We start from the raw sequence: 12840 nt of genomic DNA, 5'->3' as shown, positions 1-12840 counted from the left end.
CCCAGGGATCCCATGGAAATCTATTTATCATCCTAATGGACATCAAAAGAAATTAGATTTTAATTATTTTTTAAGATTTTATTTTTATTTATTCATGAGCGAAACGGAGAGAGAGGCAACATAGGCAGTGGGAGAAGCAAGCTCCCTATGGGGAGCCCAATGGGAGACTCATTCGCAGGACCCTGGGATCACGACCTGAGCTGAAGGCAGATGCTCAACCACTGAACCTCCCAGACGTCCCAAAATAAATTAGATTTTAAACCAAAGACTATAATAAGACATGAGGAAGAACACTAAATCATAACTAAAGGATCTATCCAACAAGAAGATTTAGCAATTGTAATATTTATGCCCCTAACATGGGAGCAGCCAATTATATAAACCAATTAAGAACAAAATTAAAGAAAACACATTGATAATAATACATTAATAGTAGGGGACTTTAACACCTTATTCTTGACAATGGACAGATCATCTAAGCAGAAGATAAACAAGGAAAAAAAGGGCTTTGAATGACCCACTGGACCAGATGGACTTCAAATGCATTCAGAGCATTCCATACAAAAGCAACAGAATACACATTCTTCTCAAGTGCACATGCAACATTCTCCAGAATAGAAGATTCTGGATCATTCCCTGAAATATTTTTGGACCACAATACTTTGAAACTGGAACTCAGTCACAAGAGGAAATTTGGAAAGAACTCAAATACTTGAAGGTTATATAGAGTGTCCTACTAAACAGTGGGTCAATCAGGAAATTAAAGAAGAATTTTAGAAATTCATGGAATCAAATGAAACACAGCTGTTCACAACCTTTGGGATGCAGCAAAGGCTGCCCTAAGTAGGGAAGTATATAACAATACGCTTGTTTCTCAAAAAACAAGAAGATCTCAAATACACAATCTAACATTACGCCTAAAAGAGCTAAAGAACAGCAAGTAAAGCCTAAACCCAGTAGGAGAAGAGAATTAATAAAAGATTAGAGCAGAATTCAATGAAACAGAAACCAAAAGAACACTAGAACAGATCAACGAAACTAGGAGCTGGTTGCTTACAAGAATTAGTGAGATTGACAAACCCCTGGCCAGACTTAGAAAAAGGAAAGAGAAAGAACCCAGATAAACTAAATCATGAATGAAAGAGGAGAGATCACAACCAACACCAAAGAAATACAAATAATTATAAGAACATATTATGAGCAACTCTATGCCAACAAATTAGGCAACCTGGAAGAAATGGATGCATCCCTAGAAGTGTATAAGGTGCCCAAACTGAAGTAGTGTAAAATTTACTTTTTCTTAGTCATTTACTCTGTGTAATTTGTTGCCTGTCTCATGTCCTATATTACAATTTTAGTTTATTAAGTACCATGAGAAAGTTCTCAAACCCTAAGACACTAAAGTAGATTTGTAAAGTTGACCTCACTCATTGGCCTTCTGCGAGTAGTAGCTTATGCATAAAAATTACTCTCCATCCCTGCCTTACATTCTACCCTCTATTCAAAAACGTGCATCCTCTTAGAGGGCCTGATCTCATTTTACTGTAAATAAAGCTATCTGATTAATATAAACATCTTTAGATATGTTTAAATAGCACTTATTTCAATAAAGATATACTTAATACTGGTCCTATGAGTGGAAAATTTTATTCTTGGAATTTGCAGATTTTCTTTTGCAAGCTGACCTTCCTCAAATCTTGCTAGAGATTCAAGGATACAGTATACTCCAATACACCATTCTCTTCATACAGTGATCTAATAAAGAATGTTCTTTTTCCCGCCACATTCAGTATTCTTGTCCTTGTTTTGAGAGTATGTGCTCATTTATTAAAAAAAACCCATATTCCATCTTATCTGCCCCTTATTTCCTCTGCAGTCTAGCCTTTTCTGCTTCCTTCACTTAATCCTTTCCTTTTGGGACTTGAGATAAAATGAGTTAGGACTGTTTTTGCCATTTGGAGCATAATATATGTAAGTACTTTGCTCTCTACATGAAAAGGAAGTAAAGTTCTAACTATAGTCACACGGAGGCTTGTCTTGGCTTCTGGAATCAAAATGTTCAGGCTCATCTTATGATTTTGATAGTTTTCTAGTGGTTTTTGACCAAGTACCCAGAATTTACCCTCCTGTGGGTAAATTTACCTTTTATTGTTAAGATGAGATAAGTAGCATTCACTAAGAGTATCTATAATATATGATCATAGTTTTTTAAATCTTTGCTTTCTCTTGCACAGCTCACTGTTATGATATAATGGGCCTTAATTAAGCAGATGTACTGACTTTTGCTTGGCATTTATTTTTGTTCTATTACTGTGCGTCATATGTATTAGTTGTATGTTGTAGTCTGTAGCATACTTTTATACCAGTAAACTTCTGAATGCTTAAATAAAGACAGTGCTGGGATCCCTGGGTGGCGCAGCGGTTTGGCGCCTGCCTTTGGCCCAGGGCGCGATCCTGGAGACCCGGGATCGAGTCCCACATCGGGCTCCCGGTGCATGGAGCCTGCTTCTCCCTCTGCCTGTGTCTCTGCCTCATTCTCTCTCTCTCTGTGACTATCACAAATAAATAAAAAAAATAAAATAAAATAAAAAAAATAAAGACAGTGCTGATTTCCAAACTTTCCTACAATTTTAAGAAGAGTTAACATATAAATATAACAGACAGTGGGTCTCCCTATCGTAATATTTATTATATAATACATTCTAATATTTTTTTACATTCTAATTTTTTAAATAGATTTTTCAGTACTTTTAATATATTATTATATTGCCTTATGGCATCCATTTTATCTGATAGGAAGTTAGCTAATAATAAGTATCTTTGTTCCCCTTTATGTCAGGGGTCTATAAACTATGGCCCATGTACCTTATCTGGCCTACTGCCTGAGTTTGTGTGGTCTGTGCACTAAGGAATGCTTTTTACATTTTTAAATGGTTGGAAACAACCAAAAGAAGATATTTAATATGAAATTCAGGTGGAAGTATCCATAAATAAAAAATTGTTGGACCACAACAGTGTCTGTTGAATGTGGTTGCTTTTGTGTTACAATGGCTGAGTTGAGTTGCAACACAAACCATGTACCCTAAAATATTTACTATGTACTCTATGTCCCTTTACAGATAATTTGTCAGTCTCTAATATATGTGGTGAATTCATTTTCCTTTTTTTCTGCTTAGAGATGTTCTCTTTGTCTTTCAACAGTTTATTCATTAATGTGTCTGAGTGTGGATCTCTTTGTGTTCCTTTTACTTGAGGTTTATTTAGCTTCTGGGGTTTGTTAATTCACTTTTTTCTTTTTTAAATCAAATTTGGGAAGTTTTGTTACCTCCTCTGTCATTTTGCTTTGTGACAATGGAGCCTGCTTCTCTTCCCTCTGCCTATATCTCTGCCTCTCTTTCTGTGTGTCTCATGAATAAATAAATAAAATCTTAAAAAAAAAAAAAGATTTTATTTAGTCATGAGAGACACACCAAGAGAGAGGCAGAGACCTAGACAGAGAGAGAAGCAGGTCCCCACAAGGAACTTGATGTGGGGCTCGATCTCGGGACTCCAGGATCATGCCCTGGGCTGAAGGCGGACGCTCAACCACTGAGCCACCCAGGCATCCCCTAAAATTGCAGGGTTTTATTCAACTTCAGTATATAATTACTGCCAAAATTTTTCTAGAGTGATTTAACCCTGCAACTAGCCAGGCTCTAGCTTAGGCAGGTCAGTTTCTTCTTCTTTTTTTGCCTTAAGGTTAGGTTAGTACTTTCTTAAAATCTTGTTTAAGAAACTTTATTTTTTCAAAGGTTTATTGGTTTCTTTTTCACACATCAATCTGCCATCCATCTAGAAAAAAAATCATTGTGTTTTGTGGAGGTCAAGATTCCTTTTGATTGCATATGAATAATGCACAGTTGAACCAGCCTAATTTATTGGGGAAAAAAATTTCTTTTCCCCATTGTATGTGTCAACTTAATCATAAATCAGGCAACCACCTACATATGGATTTGTTTCTAAGTTTTGTATTCTATTCATGTATATGCCCTGTGTCAATACCATGCTGTGTTGATTTCTGTAGCGGTATCTTGTATAACTGCTCTGGCTTGGTTCTTCCTCCTCAAGATTGGCTATTTTATACCTTTTATCTATCTATATGCATTTTATTATCGGCTCTTCAATATTCACAGTGTTGATAGGAAATTTGATTGTCATTACATTGACAATAGATTAATTGGAGGAGAATTGATATCTTTACAGTATTGAGTCTTCTTTGTGGTATATCTTCTTTATATCTAGTCTCTAAAATTTATCTGAATAATATTTTATATTTCTCACTGCATAGATTTTTCACTAGTTTTACTCCAAGATATTTAATGTTTTTTGATATAATAGTATAGTTTTTTTTTTTTTTTTTAATTTATGATAGTCACACAGAGATAGAGAGAGAGAGGCAGAGACACAGGCAGAGGGAGAAGCAGGCTCCATGCACCGGGAGCCCGATGTGGGATTCGATCCCGGGTCTCCAGGATCGCGCCCCGGGCCAAAGGCAGGCGCCAAACCGCTGCGCCACCCAGGGATCCCGATATAATAGTATAGTTGTAAAGGTTAAAAAAAAATTTTTTTTTTAATGTCTCTGCTGAAGAACTCTGCCCTCCATGTTTCCCTATATACACCTTTGCCCTTTTTTGGAAACAAGGTTTTCCCAGGAATCCGTTCAGATCCAGTGTCTGAGTCATATCCTCTGCTTTCAAGCAGAGAATTTGGTCCAGTCCTGGAGACTGTAGGTTAGGTTTGGCCACAGGGCCCTTTGCAATTTGGTTTCAGAGCTGTTTGGGTATCACCAGGCCTAGGGCATCTGCAGGGGTCCAGCAGAGGATGTTATAAGCTAAGTGAGAGGTTTGGGAAGGGAGCTGGCCTCCTATCTCCGGCCAGAGAAAATAAAGTATCTCCTTCCCAGATGGTTGCCATTCCCATTGGAAATGTGGACTTTGGCTCTGCTTGTAGTCCACCATCTCACTGCTGCTTTTCTAACTGTGTCTCAGTTCACACTCCAGGGCCGTGAGGCTGTTACTGACATAACTAGGGTACCAAGACAGGTGGCAAGTTCCCAGTCAGTCCCTGAACGCTTGGTGCTTAGCCGGCTAGGACATTCATGGAGAAGGGTAAAGGTTTAATTTTCTGTCATGCTGGTACTTGAAACCGTTTATTTTTGTATTTTGACCTTGTATCTGGTGATTGTCTAAATTCACTTATTAATCCTAAGTGTTTATCTGCAGATTTTTACATACACATTCATATATTTTGTGAATAATGATAGTTTTTTAACTCCTTCCAGTCCTTTTTCTTTTTCTTATTGCATTGCTGTGACATCAAGTACTATGTTGAATAGAAGCAATTGTAGTGGGCATCCTTATCTCAGAGATGATCTCTGGTGGTAGAAAGCGATCTAAAATTTACCACTAAGTGTATTATTTGCTGTAGATTTGTTTTTGTAGATATTCTTTATCAGAGAAAGGAAGTTCCCTTCTATTACTGTTTTGCTTACAGTTGTTATCCTAAATAGGTGTTAAATTTTATCAAATGAATTTTCTGCATATAATCAGATAACAACTAGATTTTTCCTTTATTTGAGTAATGTGGTCAGTTATATTGATTTTTGAAAATTAGGCTACCCTTCCATAAATCCCACTCACTTAGTTTTGATATTTATTTTTATAACTAGAAGCTTGTACTTTTGATCCCCTTCACCCATTTTACCCTCCATCCCCTGTGTTTGGCAACCACCAATCTGTTCTTTATCTGTGAGCTTGTTGTGTTTTGTTTTGTTTTGTTTGCTTCCACATATATATGAGATAATATGATACTAGTCTTTCTCTGCCTATTTCTCTTAGCAAAACATCCTCAGGGTCCATTGGTGTCTCAAGTGGCAGAATTTCCTTCCTTTTTTAAGATTTTATTTATTTATTTATTTATTTATTTATTTATTTATTTATTTATTTATTCATTCATTCATTCATTCATTTATTTAATATTTATGAGAGACACAGAGAGAGGCAGAGACACAGGCAGAGGGAGAAGCAGGCTCCATGCGGGAAGCCTGACACAAGACTCAATCCTAGGATCCTGGGATTATGACCTGAGCCAAAGGCAGATGCTCAACCACTGACCAGGTGTCCCTTTCCTTCCTTTTTTATAGTTGAATAATATTCCCGTGTGTGTGTGTGTGTGTGTGTGTGTGTGTCACAATTTGCTTTATTTTTATTTTGTATTTTTACAAAGTATGGTATTAGTTTCAGGTGTACATGGTGATTTGACAGGTGTTTTTAAAAAAGATTTTATTTGTTTATTCATGAGAGACAGAGAGGCAGAAACACAGGCAAAGGGAGAAACAGGCTCCATGCAGGGAGCCTGATCAGCACTCGATCCTGGGACTCCAGGATCACTCCCTGAGCCGAAGGCAGGTGCTCAACCACAGAGCCACCCAGGCGTCCCATCTATTTTTAATTCTTGAGGAACCTCCATACTGTTTTCCATAGTGGCTGCACCAATTTATATTCCCACCAACCGTATGTGAGGATTCCCTTTTTGTCCACATCCTCGCCAACACCTGTTATTTCCTAGCCATTGATAACTAGCCATTCTTATTGGTGTGAGATGGTATCTTATTGTGGTTTTGATTTGCATTTCCCTGATAATTAGTTAGGTTGAGCATCTTTTCTTGTGTCCATTGGGGCCATCTATAAGTCTTTAGAAAAACGTCTCTTCAGGTCCTCTGCCCATTTTAATTGGATTATTTGTAGTGGTTTTTGTTTTGTTTTGTTTTGTTTTTTGGTATTGGTTTGTGCAAGTTCCTTAAATATTTGGGGTATTAGCCCCAATTTGGGTTTGCAAATGTCTTCTCCCATTCAGTAAGTTGTCATTTGTTGTGGTTTCCTTCACTACTGTGCAAAAGATTTTTATTTTGGTGTAGTCCTAATAGTTTAAGAATTATCAATTCCAATCTTCTCAGAGGAGTTACTTTTGGTTTTTGTTGATTTTCATTATTAAATGTTTGGATTTCATTTTACTGATGTCTTTTTTTATTACCTTTTTTTGTTACTTCTTTGGATTTGCTGTTCTTTCTGTTATTTAAAAAAAATTGTTTTTAAAGATTTTATTTATTCATGAGAGACAGAGAGGAAGAGAGGCAGAGACACAGGCAGAGGGAGAAGCAGGCTCCTTGCAGGGAGCCTGATGTGGGACTCTCCCGGGTCCCCAGGATCATGCCCTGGGTGAAGGCAGAGCTAAACCGCTGAGCCACCTGGGCTGCCCTCTCTCACTTCTTTATATTGAAGGTTAGAACATTGTTTTCAAAAACAAAAACAAAAACAACATTGTTTTCAGCCCTTTGTTGGTTTTCCGTTTTATGTATTTTCAAACCTAAAGTTGGTCTTTAAGCACTCATGAGTTTGATGTGTTGTATTGATACAACCATTCAGCTTATTCTGTTTTCTAATATTTCTTGTGATTTCTTCTTTGACTCATGGATTGTTCTAAGTGTATTAATTTCTAAACATTTGGGGCCTTCTGTAGATTGTATTATCAGAGAACATGAATTATTTCAGTTCTTTGAAATTTGTTGAAGCTTGTTTTGTATCCTCGTATATGGTTGATTCTTATAAATTTTCTATATGACCTGAAAAGAACAAGTATTCCCCAGAGTAGTATTCTCTTTATGGTAAGTATGTTAAATTTGTTAATTATGTTCGATGTATTTTTTATACCCACTGCTGTCTTTTGTCTGCCTATTCTGACATCTTTTGAGTTCCATTTCTCTTCTACTTTTTTATATATTATGCAGCTAATTTCTGTATTTTGTTTTTTAAAGATTTTATTTATTTATTCATGAGAGACACAGGCAGAGGGAGAAGCAGGCTCCATGCAGAGAGCCTGACGTGGGACTCAATCCCTGGTCCCCAGGATCAGGCCCCGGGCTGAAGGTGGCAGCGCTAAACCACGGAGCCATCTGGGCTGCCCAATTTTTTAAAACACTATAGTACATTGTAATACTATGTATTTATCCATTCTGACATTCTTTCTTATTATGTATTTTATTTCTATGCTTTCTCTTGTAATCAGTTCTTGAAGGCTTTGATCAGTTCTTGACAACTTTTTTTTAACTGGTTTTGCTTATTTTGGTGTAGGTCCCTGTGTAGCACATTATTTTCAATGTGCATAGCATTTTCTTGAATGTCTTGGAGGACACTTATACTTATTTTAAACCTTTCAGTGATTTTCACATTTGTTGTTGAATTTTATACATGTTTATATATACAAATGAGGGGTTAGATCAGAGATTATGAAAACAAATGTCTTCTGGGGCTAGGCAAGTAATGTAAATGTCAGAAGTGGGGTAGGAATGTTACAGTTGGAATATATGCTCCTTCAACTGCAGCAGCCACTCTGCTTACTCAGCTAATCAGTGATGTGGTAATTCAAGCCCTATGTTCTGAAATCTTCTGACTTTCTGTGACACGCTAGAAAATCATATGGTGTATGAATTTTCCTGAAATTTACACGCTGACAACTATCTCACTTGAAAAAAAAAAAACAAATACAAATAGAAAAGATCAGCTTGCCAATTTGCCACCTGTGCCGTAGGCACCTCTGGTCTCTGGTAGTTGGATTATTGTTCTCCAGCCCAGATGGAAAGTTCTATTCCTCAGAATTGAACACGAGTGTTTCTTGTAGGAGCTCTTGATTTATGACAGTGTGGTTGTTCAGAGAGCCCTCTATACTGATGAAGTAGTTTATTGTAGGACTATAGATATAAGGGATCTGGGGCACTATCATTTTTTTAATCCATTTGGTTCTACAGGGATCCCATTTAGAAGTCCCAGTTCAGAGAATTATGCATTTTGATTCTTGTGTTGGGCACAGATACAGAAGTCAGCAGCTTTGAGAGCAAGATACCAGGAGCTCATTTTATAACCTTATTTTTTTTAAAAAAAAAGATTTTATTTATTTATTTGATAGAGCGTACAAATAGGCAGAATAGCGGGAAGAGGGGAAAGAAGGGAGCCCAATGACACTGGGCTCTATCCCAGGACCCTGAGATCATGACCTGAGTATAAAGCAGAAGCTCAACCGACTGAGTCACCCAAGCACCCCTCATTTTATAACCTTTTAATAACCTGTTCAACTGTAGATGTTTTTCCTCCTCTGGTTCTGGGCTGTTTGCTTTCCTGGACTCTGGAAAATTACGTTTTCAAAGATTTTTCCTTTCACGTTTTTACATGTTATTGTTGCTTCAACTTTCACATGTTACCCTAGCTTTCAGGAATACTGTAAATTTAGTGTCCTGTTGGTAAAATTTTAGGTAGAAGTGCAGAAAACCAGCTGTGTATGTGATGTGTATTTATGTACATTATGTATATGTTGTGATGTACATGCAGTTATTTATTAGCTTCATTGTACCACAAGTCCGCTCAACTCTAAACTTTCAGTCCCTAGGAAACACCATTATAGGGGTGCCTAGGTGGCTCAGTTAAGCATTTGCTTTTGGCTCAGTCATGATCTCAGGGTCCTGGGATCAAACCCTGCATCAGGCTCCCTGCTTTGTGGGGAGCCTGCTTCTCCCTCTCCTGCTGCTCCCCCTACTTGTGCTCTCTCACTCTCTCTGTCAAATAAATAAAACCTTCAAAAAAAAGAAAAGGAAATACCATTATATTTAATGCTTACGATAGTCCTTCTGAAGAATAAAGGCAATATCTTCCTTAAGTTTTATTTTCTATAGGAAAATGTTAAAAATAAAAGCTTTGATTTTATCAGAGATGTTTAATATACTTTTTATCATTAGGTTTAATTTATTATGGTAACAGTTACTGTTCTTTGCAGTTAGATTATTTGTATAATATATTTAATTTTTTGAATTTATCAGAATGAGTAGAATAGTGCTGTTTTCGTTATGCTGCTTTATTTTATGCAGGTTTAGCTTTTTTTTTTACTGTCTTATTTTGTTTTACTTATTTATCCAATAAAATTTAACTGCTTTCTTTTTTCCCCACTCTACCCTGCATTAGGAAAAAGTAGAAGAGTTTTGAAAAGCACATATCGAAGATTTTTAGAGGAACTTCCTGCATCATGGCACTATTGCCCAGAAATGTTCCCTCATATAGCCAGACATCCCATTAGATCTCTCTAGTGTAATGTACAGCCCAATAAATGCATACTCCATTGTTCAATCATGGATATAGTTTTGCCAGATTTAAGTGGTTTTCTCTTGTTGGTGGATTGTATCATTTGCACAAGTGAATGCATGTGTGGGTTGTTTTGAGTATAGAGTTGTTTTAGGGGGAGGTCAGAGGACAGAGCCGGAGGCAGTGGAGGATGGGCAGTTGTGTCCCTTTGACAGCATGCACGCAGCCCTGGAGTTGGTGTAGTATTTACTGGCACTTCTCCACCTTCTGTTTCCTCCTGGCAGGAACTGTGAGAAAGCTTATGAGCAAGGGGAGTCTCAGAAATGTCTGTAGGTTCTCAGCGTCAGTTTGACAGAGACAGAATATAGAAGGGGAGAAGAGAGGGTTGTGAGACAGTGGATACATCCTACACCTAGTGGCATACCCAGGGTCAGAGAAACATTTTTAAAGATATACTAACTTTCTTGTGTTTTGCTGTTTGACCATATTTTTGTGATGCATGTAACAAATGAAACTACTTCTGATATTGATTTGCATTCTGTTTTCTTTAGAGAACATTTTTGTATTTTGTGCCCTATGAAATCTGTTATTTTTGAGGTTCTTCTGAGAACTTCAGTGATTTTTAACTTGAGATATTTGCTGTCCTTTATTTACTTTCCTGTCTTTCCAGTACAAATAGGTAGAATTCAAATGTCACTAGCTGAGATAACAAACCTTTTCTAAACCTTAAAAAATAATCTTGTTAGAGGAAAGGTTGGAAATAATTTCTTCGAATGCATTTTACTTTCATAGCATTCCATGCAAACTTACTGAAGTCTCTAATGTCAGTATCTTCACCCTCATCCAGGACAGCAGTGTCAGCAGGAATGAGGTAAAGGAATGTAAACACTTGGTGTTTATTTACCTTGTTTATTCCAATGTCATTACATCTTCTAATTCCACACAATTAAAAATAAAACCTGCAAGACACATCATTTTGTCGTGTGCATCACTGTTTATTTATATTCACCATTTTCTTTGCTGTTTATTTCATCTTGCATCTCACATCTTGCATCTAGATTATTTTCCTTCTTCTGGAAGTGAAGGAAACATATATATATATCTCATTAGGTGGAGTGCGTAAGTTAGATTACTGTAAGTTAGGAAACTAGTTTTTGCTAGGTTGAAAATTGTATTAAAGAACATTTTAACTGGGTATAGAATTGTAGGTTGGCATTTGTTGTCTTTTCCTCATTATGTTGAGGATAGGATAGCATGCTTCTTGTCTGGGCTCCATTGTTAGTGGAGTTACAAAGCCATCTTTTTTTTTTTTTTTAAGATTTTATTTATTTATTCATGAGAGACAGAGAGAGAGGCAGAGACACAGGCAGAGGGAGAAGCAGGATCCATGCAGGGAGCCCGATGTGGGACTCGATCCTAGGACCCCAGGATCAGGCCCTGGGCTGAAGGTGGCACTAAACTGCTGAGCCATCTGGGCTGCCCAACAAAGCTATCTTTCTAGGCAGTCTGTCTGTATTTTTCTTGCAGTTTTTAAGTTTTTTGTTTTGTTTTCTGATTGTGAGTTTGGATTTCTTTTTATATTACTTAGGATTTATTACGCTACTTTAATCTCTGCACTAATGTCTGTCATTGGTTCTAGTACATCTTCAGCCATTGGCTCCTGAAATGTGTCTGCCTCATTCTCATTACAAGACAAATTTAATTGAAGTTGTGTCAGATTTCCTTACAGGATCCTCTGGGGCTTTTGCTTTCTCTTTTATTTTTTGTCTTTTTGTCTCCATGCTGCATTCTGGATGGTCTTTTGACCTACTTTTGGGTTCAGAAATTCTCTTAGCCATGTCTACTCTTGTTAAACATCTCCATTGAGTTCTGAACTTAAGTCAATACATTTTTTTCTATTTTGGAATTTTTTTCTTTTTAAAATCTCTGGACTTTCTTATTTCTTACAGCTTCTAGTTCAAAAATTTCAAGCTTATTTTCTGTATCTTAGACTATAGTAAGTATATTCTTCATAAAAAAAAAAAGGATTTTGTTTGAGAGAGAGAGAGAGCACACCAGTGAGGGCAGGGGCAAGCAGACTCCCTGCTGAGTGAGGAGTCCAGCATGGGGCTCAATCCCAGGACCCTGAGATCATGACCTGAGCTGAAGTCAGACCCTTAACCAACTAAGCTGCCTAGGTGCCCCAAGCATATTCTTTTTAAAGTCTGTTAAGTAATTCCAGAATGTGAAGTCATTGAAAGTCTGTTTCTATTATAATATATATATTTTTTGTTGCTGTTTCTTGCTCATGAGGTCATATTTCCTTTTGTATCTCATTACCTTTGATTATGTCCTGGTCATTATATTTGAGGAAAAAAAATATGGTTGATTTGAGGCCTAGATGATGCTTTTTCAGGATTGATTTTAGATTTTTTTTTCTGCTAGATACCAGAAGTACTACCAGTCCGGAATCACTGTGATCTAAATTTAAGGCTTGAGGCTTCCTAGACTACCTAGGTCATATGAAGCTAGGCTGCAGGTTCATACTTGAGTTTATATAACCTTTTGTGGTACCTGCTTATAATTAGTGGTGGTGAAGAGTATATCCAATTAATTTATATTTGCTGCAAATGCTTTTGTAAGAAAGGCATCAGAGTGCTCGAGTGTAGGTTCTTGCCTTATTTAGATTTCTACCTCA

The 12840-nt window shown here is 37.0% G+C and overlaps 1 protein-coding gene and 1 long non-coding RNA gene across 6 annotated transcripts in view; one reads left to right on the top strand and one right to left on the bottom strand.

Moving 5' to 3' along the window:
• LOC144321950 (uncharacterized) overlaps positions 1-12840 on the bottom strand; it is a 78630-nt gene that overhangs the window by 12207 nt on the left and 53583 nt on the right. The window lies entirely within an intron of this gene.
• Positions 1-12840, top strand: part of SLC71A2 (solute carrier family 71 member 2) — a 77106-nt gene that overhangs the window by 27917 nt on the left and 36349 nt on the right. The gene's annotated exons all lie outside the window — the stretch shown is intronic.

The sequence above is a fragment of the Canis aureus genome, chromosome 1 (genome assembly GCF_053574225.1).
Source record: "Canis aureus isolate CA01 chromosome 1, VMU_Caureus_v.1.0, whole genome shotgun sequence".
Classification (NCBI taxonomy): domain Eukaryota; kingdom Metazoa; phylum Chordata; class Mammalia; order Carnivora; family Canidae; genus Canis; species Canis aureus.
The sequence above is the reverse complement of the archived record's forward strand: the minus strand, read 5'-3'. Positions and strand labels throughout refer to the sequence as shown.